Source organism: Pseudochaenichthys georgianus, chromosome 1, assembly GCF_902827115.2.
Source record: "Pseudochaenichthys georgianus chromosome 1, fPseGeo1.2, whole genome shotgun sequence".
Classification (NCBI taxonomy): domain Eukaryota; kingdom Metazoa; phylum Chordata; class Actinopteri; order Perciformes; family Channichthyidae; genus Pseudochaenichthys; species Pseudochaenichthys georgianus.
The window spans coordinates 10,441,496-10,452,282 of NC_047503.1; the positions used below are offsets into that span (position 1 = coordinate 10,441,496).

General features: G+C 38.6%; 1 protein-coding gene across 1 annotated transcript in view; it reads right to left on the reverse strand.

Annotated features, from left to right (window-relative positions):
- LOC117454776 (beta-crystallin A1-like) overlaps positions 1–10,787 on the reverse strand; it is a 48,833-nt gene that overhangs the window by 23,383 nt on the left and 14,663 nt on the right. The gene's annotated exons all lie outside the window — the stretch shown is intronic.

A 10,787-nucleotide genomic window follows, 5' to 3' on the forward strand; every position in this document is an offset into this window, starting at 1 on the left:
ATGATGACGCATCCCTTTTCCTCATAATTTTTTCATCCAGTATCTAAAATACTTCTGTACCTGCACTAAAAACCCAATTCTATCACAACAAATGTCAATGCCCTCAACCAAATAAACTCCAATTATCAGCTTTGCGGTCTTTCTCCATCAAACTAAAGAGGGAGAGGATCACTTCACCTGTCACAGACTCTCACCAAGTTTAGATCAGTCTATAAATACTGTGAGATAAGACACCTACAAGGTGCTATAAGCCATTCTGGCTATAGAGTTAAATATGGATTGGAGGAGGTATTGACGTCACACTGACACACACGCGCACGCTAACACACACATTTGCACGTTCATCTGTGAGGAGTCACACACATACAGGCAGGCAGGCAGGCAGGCAGGCACACCTTCTTTCCAACCCTGCCTCTGATGTCATTCTGTGAATTGGGACTCTTTCAGCAGCAGTGCATTATGGGATAGCTTATAAGAGCTTAATGACTCCATGCGGTTGAATCCTGCAAAATTAGAGGTTGAGAGAAATAGAGATAGACTGTGTTCAACACACACACCCTCACACACGTACAATACATATCCGCCCAATCTCCACCTTCACACTTCCTATTCCACCGCAACACTTCTCACTCTGTCTTCTGAGTTAGTAGCTCTCACAGCTGATTGGCTACTCAGACGGGTGGTCATTCACAATTGCAGATAAAGACATATCCCGTCAATAAGAAGCTGATGTAGATAATGAAGTGTGTGCTCACCAATCAAATTCTGCTTCCAGAGGGATGAAGTCCCAGAATGAATTGTGTGTAACGACAACACATAGATTTGCAATTTCCGTGGAAGAGAGGAAGATGAACTACTTAATGTCTAGGTTAAACCATTTAATCCAGCAAGTGCACTTCGCTCAGCGGCAGCATCGACTTGCTACTCCATCACTGCGAGTGGGAAAAACACGCCTGTTTGTTATCCTGGCTCCTAAATGGTGGACGGAGCTCCCCATTGACATCAGGATAGCAGAAACTCTGCATATCTTTCGTCGCAAACTGAAAACGTATCTATTTTGATTATTGCTGAAAAATAAAAGAGAATGAAGCACCTGTTGAGCTAATTTAGGCCTTGTAACTGATTCACCAGAACTTGTGTGATCTTGCTTGAAGTGAATATATCTGCACTTCCCTTGTTGTTCGGAGTTTGAATCTTTATGGTTCCTCCACTTATTGTAAGTCGCTTTGGACAAAAGTGTCAACTAAATGATATGTAATGTAATGTAACAAATATGTGTTATTATATATTTTTACATTATATATATATTTTTTTACAGAGGATGGAGCCTGTAGGTAAAATAACAACAACACGACTTATCTCATGATCTCTCAAAACCATTTTTATTTTGGTCAATGCACTTCAGTTCAGCATCATGGAAACAACCATAACAATGGAGCATACACACGAAGATGTTCCTGGAAATTAATTTTGATATTGGCCTCCACTCTAAAGACGAGCTAGCCAGCCAACTTTGGATCCCGCCGCCTTCCGTAAGGGAAATATGACAGCTTCAGTTGCTTGGAAAAGGGTGACATGGGGCACTAAGTTTGACAAAGTTACTTTTTTTTCAAACCACAACTGAGACAAGAGTTAGCTACCTAGCGCACACCATGGTTAAACCCTGTCAATCCGATGTGACCATGGGGTTAGCGTCGGCACAATTTAGAGTTACAGTTGCTAATTAAAGCTTTTTTTTATGAATTCTTCGTCCTCCCTGGCGGAGTGCAATAAGGCGAGGGGAATACGTGTTTCCCTAGCTGGCAAACTCTTGTATTCATTATTCAGATCAATGTCAAAATAATATTCTATTAACCTCTACCATGTTTTCTTTTGGTGCGGAAATTGAAGTTTATATATCGAACTTTAAACGTTTTGCAAAAAACATATTTTGAACTCTTTCTCTTTTTAACCTTGGAACCATCCCACTCTATGTCACTTCTGGGACTCATTAGTTTCTTATTCACATAATTTATTTGACTATTATGTTTATTTATTATGCACTTCCATCTTGTGTTAATGGGTCATGTTGATCCTTCATAAATTCGGCTGCCGACTTTATCTTCCTTTCCACAGAGTGCATTGCAACTGTTTCTCAGGGAGCTTAATAGGGTTTAGTCAGAGTTACAGGCAGATCAAATACAATCAGAGTGGATGATTCTCTGTATTGCTTACTCGTATCAAAGCCACAGCTTAATGCTGGCAATCGTGTGTGTCATCAGTACTAATTTTAACGTGATATTTGAATAACAAAATCCTACGAGAAGCCTTATTCATCATTCATTTACATCCTGGCATTGTTAGGTGCAGGGATTGTGATGTATACTTTTGAGAACTGCTTGCACACGTAGGAGTGAACTGACGATTTTAGTTTCATTGTCCAATTATGAGTAATGTTAACTAATCATTGTAAGTTGGAGGGAAATGGGTAAGGAATCGGACCATATGGAGAAAGAACTCTGTGCTGTTAGAATCTGTGGAGCTACTTTATGCCTAAATCTGTTCGGCAGCTACACAAATCAACGATATGCACAAATCAATTGGCACATATATTTACTCCTTTTCACACACACATGTATGCAAACACACACAAGCACATACTTCAGCCTGACAGTTGGTGTGCGTCATGCAGTGTTGATGCTCATTCAAATGCCTCTATGAAATGTCTGCGGCTGACGGTTGAGTGATGTAAGATTGATATGTAACTCCTCTTCTTTCAGCTCAGACAAATCAGGGGGTGTGTTCAGCTTTCAGGACGATGGAAGGGGGGATAGGGAGGGGTAATAATTTGGAATAATACAATGCTGATTATGTTTTAGGATTCTTGACATGTTTTACAGCACAGCAAGGGAATACATTTTTTTTAGCTGGCAGGTATTTTAAATGATGTGACAGGTGACACGTTCTAGGAAGGCTACCTGTTTCGCTCCTGGTGTTAAATCAGGGATGAGAACATTTGTGCCTCCGTCTCCCTCCACCTCTCCCTTGTCTCCAAGCCTTTAACTGAGTCTCTCTAACAAGAACCCCTGTATCTGCCTGTTTTCCTCTCTCATATCAGTCACCGCCTTCACTGTCTGCAGCCCAGGCCTCTTCCCTTTTTAGTTTACCATGTCCACATTGCGTGCCCATATGCGTCACGCAAGAGGCAAGGCTGAGGGTTAAAAATAAAATATGAGAGGGGAACAGACGGATGCAAGGAGAAAGGAGAGGGAGTCTGATGACTAAAGGTGACGATATGGAGGGGAGAGGAGGGAGGCCTAGCCTTAGAAGCAGCAGTCTGTGGGAGAAAAGCAACAAATCCAACCATTAATAGTTGTTTGTTCTTGTTTTTACTCTGCAGTCCGTCACCTATACAAGTGGAGCCACTGAAAGCTCTCTGTCCTGCTCTGTGTCAGTGGTGCAGATCCAAATGAAAGTGTGGGAATCCTGAGTGATGGGAGATAATCCACCGTCGATACTATAACCGGTAATGTCATGTTATTCCACTTTGACCCAGGCCGGATGATGAAATAATACTTTGAAAACTGAAAACAAGTTATTTGAAACTATCTGAGTTGTTTCTGTGATTTGAAGATTTAACTTGTCTTCTAGGAGAGACTGTCTGGGAATGTGCGTCCAAAGTTTTCTGGACACATGTCTTGCCCATTTAAAGTTTTGTTTGGAACAGTTTCATACGCTTTTGCATTTGGATGTGCTCAGAAAACACTTTATACGAAGGGATACACTTGCTAAGGGGCACCTGGGCAAAAAAAGCTTAATTTCTATTACATCTCTAGCATTTATACACCCCCTAACCTCTTTAAATAAGTCACAAAACAGCTAGGAAATCCAAGAATGGATCGAGTATAGAATTGTATGGATCAGGATATTTAATCATCATTTGAAGAATGGCTATTTCATATCTTACAATGTATTACCATTGCAGGTTACATCGTGTAACCTAAAATGGTTGTAGATTACACAAAATAACTGAGGGGATGTAGTGGTAAAAACAAGGTGGGTAAACTTTACACCTTCGCTGACTAAACTCAAAACCCACCTGTTTTTAATGCAAGTAATAGTTAATTCCTACACTGTAAAATGTTTGGCTGTAAAATTACAGTAAATTACTGGCTACTAGTTGCATGGATTTCACAGTAATTTACTATAAATATTTCACAGTAATTGACAGTAAATATTTCACAGTAATTTACTGTAGATATTTTACAGTAAATTAGAATACAAGTACAACTAACTACTGTGACTTTACAGTTGCCATGCCCATGGAATTACTGTGATATAGCAGTACAGAGCTGTGGTATTATGGTACCTTGCTGTACATACATTACAGTAATTACCTGTATTTTTACACTTTTACTGTAGAAGTAATGCAACACATTAGCCAGTAATTTACTGTAAATATAAAAATGTAAATAATACGATATTATATTGTAAATCTGACTAGTTAACTGGGAGTTTACCATAACTACACAATTCAATCAGCTCAATCAACAAAGAAAAACAAAGAAAATGCAGATTTTAACTTTGTATTACTTCATTGAAGTGCAAAGTACATTTCACAGTGTCTTGGACATGTTGTTACGGCCCCAACCTCTACTCCGCAGTAGTGGCTCGTGCTGAGACCCGCAACATGAAAGAATACACGCAATAACCGGTACTTGGTATCGAGCATTTATTGATAATCAGCCGTTTGCTCACACAAGCGAAACGGGAAACAAAAAGAGGTCTGGAGGACTGGCCAAAAGGTTGCAGGCTAAGAGCTCAACTCAGTGAAAGCACTGCCTGCTGACCAATCAGAGCTCAGTGTGTGGAGTTTAAAGCGATCAAGTCATATTACAGGAGAAAGGAAATACAGAAAAACTGCCGTTGCAGGAAAGATGGCCGGCAAAAATCACCGACTGTGTGAACGTGAAAATGAATAGAATATCACCTCCATCTTCAGAGCAATCTGACTATTATAACATTAGCGTTAAGAAAGCTTACTTAAATATCTGCCACAACATAAGTACACTGAGTGCAGACGTCGATGTGTCCAATTATCATTCATATCACATCATATCACATCATAATGTATCATATCTCCTTATCTGAGTCAGCTTCTTGAGCCGTATCTGGCCGTGCAACACTTACAGTGTCACATACTGTATGCAGAAGTATTATTTTAAGCAACACATTAAGTTGACGAAACACTCGAGTCAAATGTAATTAAAGTCAGATCGTGTTTTAGACGGGCAGTGATATCATAAACCTGTTAATGTACGCATTCAAACACTTTTTCTTGTACCAGCTGTATTCACCTTGCAGGTGCAGCTATGTGGCTTTTATCCTGGATAAAGTGTTTAAGTCATGGATGTTTAAAGTTTAACTTCTTCATATTTGACTAGTATTAAAGTTTCAATGTAAGTAAAACCTGCACCAAAGAAACACATTTGTATTTAAAGCCAAGCAAGAGCGATAAAAGCAAGAAAATCACTTAATTTGTTGTGTTATCACAGAGGATGGTCTGAATACAGTATTTTACTGTGAAATAATACAGTGTTGTGAAATCCTGGTAATCATTGATCCTGTACATTCACAGTAATTAACTGTGCCTGCATTGATTTCACTGTGAAATTCTAAATTACAGTATTATATTGTGAACATTACAGGTAAAGACTGTAAAGTGGTAAAACAGTAATTTATTGTAAAATATTACAGCTAAATATTGTGAAATCATGGTAATATTTTACAGTGTAGATTACTTTCTGATCAGCAAAGATTTGCTGGAGAGTGTTTCAGACTGCTTGATTGGACCTAGCATTGACTGATCATGCTGCAGTTCAACTATAGATAGAATCGGAGGGATGAAACCCTCTTTAATGGTCACACATGCAGAGCACACAGCACACACAGCAACATTTGGCCTCTGCATCTGACCCTTCCTAGTACCAGGAGTCTAGTGGGCAGCTATTGTACAGCGCCCGGGGAAGTTCTCTGCATTTGACCAATCCTATTATTAGGAGCAATGGGCAGCCATTAGGTACGGCGCCCGGGGAGCAGTGTAGGGACAGTGCCTTGCTCAAGGGCACCTCGGTAGTCACTTGGTCGTTCCGGGACACAAACCCGTAACCTTCCAGATCCCACGCCAAGTCCCTACGGCCTGAGCCACCACCGCCCTAGTGCTAACTATGCTTAGTAATGGAGCCAGATGGGGTTAAGAAAAGCAAATGGAGGATGAATGTTCCCTTGCTTCAGGACACAGACAGAATGTAATAGTTTAATGGCAGAGAATCTTGAGAGTTTCTTTCAGGTGAACATTGGGTCAACAGATAAAGTAGGGACAGACTGGGAAGCCTCTAAAGGCCCTGACACACCTACCCGATTTTGGGAGTCAGAGGCCGCTAGAGGCAGTCAGGCATTCGCGGCGCCCTACTCAGGTTGGTGTGTCCCGAATCGGCCAAATAAATCACTCTGATTGACTGTTGCCTCTTTTGAATGACGAATACACACTACCGCTGCCTGCTGGTAAGGACAGTTATTGCCACTCGTCGACTGAAGTCTTTGCGGAGTGTTCGTAGGCAGGCGGTGCAGGCGGGCGGCGTAGCCGACGCAGGCGACGTAGCGGACGTAAAAGTCGGGACGCATTCGGTACGCGTTCTTTGGCCTCAGGTTGGTGTGTAGCGGCCTTAAGGCATATATCAGGGGGAGACTAACCCCTAGTTTCCACCGGGTCCGTCTGCGGCGCATTATGGGCGTGTGGCGGCTGCACCGCGGCATCCGCAAGGATCGCGGCCACTCTAGTCAATGGGTGCTATTCCACCAGACGCGCTGCGTTACGGCTCAGAAGCGTCCCAGAAGCGTCTTGCCGCTGGGCTCCGCTCGAAATAAGATTGAAGTCTATTTTTCGACACAACGCAGCCGTAAGGTAATGTCGGGCAGGAAGTGGAATGGTGACAGCATCCGGCCCACCCCCCAAATAAACTAATTTGCAGACCCCCCTTCACTTCCAACCCAGTCTCACGGCATTTCGTGTTCACCAACACGATTTTTAATCTATTGATTCGTGTTCACCAACACGATTTGCCCCTTTTTTTCGTGTTGCACAGCACGATTTTAAAAGCAATGTATTTCTACTGCCTGCAGCACGTCTTTTTCTCCGGTCGGGTCGAGGAAGACCGGAAGCTGTGTGGTTCATAAAAACATGTTCTTACTCAATATCAAGCCACAGTTATTGCTTTTATTTGAAATCGTATAATTTCGGACTTTTGTTGTCGTCTGTGAGGAAAATAAATGGGGCTCAGAGCCTCAGGATACTGAAATCTGTATTTTTTAAATCTTTTTTTCCTTCTAATTTGTTATTCTTTTCAAAAATAACACACTGTTATTTACTCACCAATAACACTCAATTATCCTTGCTTTTATTTATTGGTTTAATTCCATAATCTCGGGCTTTTTTGGCGTCCGTCAGGAACTGAATTTCAAAATAAAAATAACCGGAAACAGACGTAGGCATTTCGAGCGATTACCCAAGATCCTCAGCTATGGTTTTAAGCTCGCTTATTGGATGTTTTAGCCGCAATGTATGCTGGGATTTAGTGTTTATATGATATGAAATCCGGAAAACATTTTAAAGGAATAAAATAATACTTAATTCCGAGTGTTCTTGCTTTTCTCTTTGAAAGTAATCACATAACGGCATTGTAATACACGGTTCGGCTCCATTGTATATTACAGATCTGCCGTAGTTCTTTATTTATAGAGCCCTGATGAGAAGACCTTTGGAAAAACTGAGAAAATGCCGCCGAAACTGAATACTTGACGTGGATCATAAATATATTCAACAATTAAACAACATCTTCAATTTCTCTTCACACAATACATCTCCTTGCAGTATCAACACTAATTCGGCTGACTTTTACATTTGATCTAATTCACAGATAGGTTATATTTACACCATAACGGTACACAGCTGATATAAAAGGACTAGTAGTTTTTAAAGATATTACTGATTTTCTTTGAATGTAAGAATGTAAATACTGAATCTGAAATAGTATAGCAATATGCTGTAAAATTATGTGAAAGCATGAATAAAACGTGTCCTACACTAATAATACAAAGTTATTATGGCTGTGTGTACCTTGTGTGCACCGCCTAGTGGTTAAAGCACGTTATTGAATTATTGTTTTTATGTGTTATAATATAACACATAAAAACAATAATGTACTCTTAATATTTTTTTCATCAAATATTATTTGAATAAAAATATGAAGAGTACATACTTTCATAGGGGGAAAGTAGAAGGTCTGTGATAGAAATATAGAATATAAAAAATCAAGAAGATACTATAAGTGATCTCTACAATAAAACAGTTTAGTGCAGGATGTACAAAGATATTAATAGGAGAATGTGCAAAACAGAAAAACGAATTAACCTTTATTTAAACATTAAATAACAGATTAAGGTCTTCTTTTAAATAAGAAAAAAACTTTGGGGGTATCTATCTACAGATAAATATTAAGCCTGACAAAGTACTTTATGTCTAATATATTGCTTTCCTGCAATGTTAACTATGTTGAAGCACTTATTTTAACTGATATTATACATATGAATTATACTCTTATGTATGTAGATAGAATAAGAAATGTGCAGAATATGAATATGTTTAATGGTGGAGGTACACACATATTGATAGATGTCTTGTAATGCACTGTTGAGGAACCTGTGACCCAAGTTTTTCATTCATTGCATAACTACACCGTAGTTGTGTATATGATATGTCAATAAACCTTTGAAAATCTTGAATGGGATGTGCAAAATAGCCATAATATACAGTCTTTAATTAACTATTAGAATAACGAGTAATGAATATACTTTATTACTCGTTTCCATTCATGTCAATTGCAGATACATGTTTAGTCTTCTCAAGCACCAACTATCAAATATCTCTCCTGATTGTTGGCACTTGACAATCACCTTACCTGAATTTTACTCAGGTCACGTGTAACTAAAGTCTGATTTAAGGGTTGTTTATATTTCACATAATTAATCAGAATCTGCAAAGTAACTCAAATAAATGCAGTGGAGTAAAAATACCAGGTTAACCTCTGAATTGTCGTGGAGTAGAATTACAAAGTAACAATGAGCTGTCATGTGGGTATATATTAATGCTGCGCATTATGGACACAAGCGATTTTCACCCATTTATTAATTATATGTTTTACATTTGATAACACCAATGTGTTTAATATTGGCAACTTCTAATTGTGGGAAAAACGAAAACGTTCAGTAGAGACGTCCCATAGAACATTTTGCGAAACACAATAGCCAGCATGTGTAGTTCTGGGGGGGCGTTCGATTCCAATTTTGGATAGTCTGGCGTGGTTTCGTTCCATTTCACACAGCTGTTTGACGCTCTGCGTAACCTTACGGGGACTGTAGTCCCAAACGATAGCTGGGGATTATGGGTAGTGTAGTGTCTTCGGCCATCCTAAACTCAGAGATGTTGACAATCGCAATGATGCTCGAAATGTCCCTTATAGGCCTACGTCTGTTTCCGGTTATTTTTATTTTGAAATTCAGTTCCTGACGGACGCCAAACCAATAAATAAAAGCAAGGATAATTGTGTGTTATTGGTGAGTAAATAACAGTGTGTTATTTTGAAAAGAATAACGAATTAGAAGGAAAAAAATATTTAAAAATACAGATTTCCGTATTCTGAGGCTCTGAGCCCCATTTATTGTCTGAGCCCCATTTATTTTCCTCACAGACGACAACAAAAGTCCGAAATTATACGATTTAAAATAAAAGCAATAATTGTGGCTTGATATTGAGTAAGAACATGTTTTTATGAACCACACAGCTTCCGGTCTCCCACGACCCGACCGGAGAAAAATACGTGCTGCAGGCAGTATAAATACATTGCTTTTAAAATCGTGCTGTGCAACACGAAAAAAAGGGGCAAATCGTGTTGGTGAACACGAATCAATAGATTAAAAATCGTGTTGGTGAACACGAAATGCCGTGAGACTGGGTTGTCACTTCACTACATCGTCTCCACAACGACACGCACAATGGACGACAACGTTTTTATATTGGAAGTGGAAAAAAAGTTGATTTTATATGACACAATCGCTGGAATTTGTGGAGTGGAAGGTGAAAACTACTAATTAGCCAACACATTAATGTAATGAATACTTGTAGGTACAGTACGGAGCCATTCAGTAGTTTCAAATCTTGCGAAAGTCATTTAATAGCTTTTCAGTAAACTTGCATTTCACAAGAAAGTAAGATCTTATTTCCTATATCAACATATGCCTGTTTATATATATATAAATATAAATATATATATTTTCATATATCTATGAACTGTATACATATATGTATATATATATATATACATATATGTGTACATATGTATACACTTATATGTATAAATATGTGTATACATGTGTATACATATATTATATTATTTTTTATTTATTTTTTGATATATATTGTTTTTTTAACTATACTTTAGCTTGTTAATTTCACCCAGGGATCAATACAGTTTTGTGTTAACCTATTATAATGATAATACATTTTTTTATGATAATTGTTTTTTATTCATCTTAATCTGCAAAGTATAGCTGTCCGAATTTTTTTAAATTAAGAAAATAATATTTCCCTCTGGAGGTGTATTGTAGTAGAAATAAAACAGGAAATGGTATTTCTCAAGTATGCACAAGTGCCATTGTACTGTAATTGTATTGTATTACATTTTATTGTAATA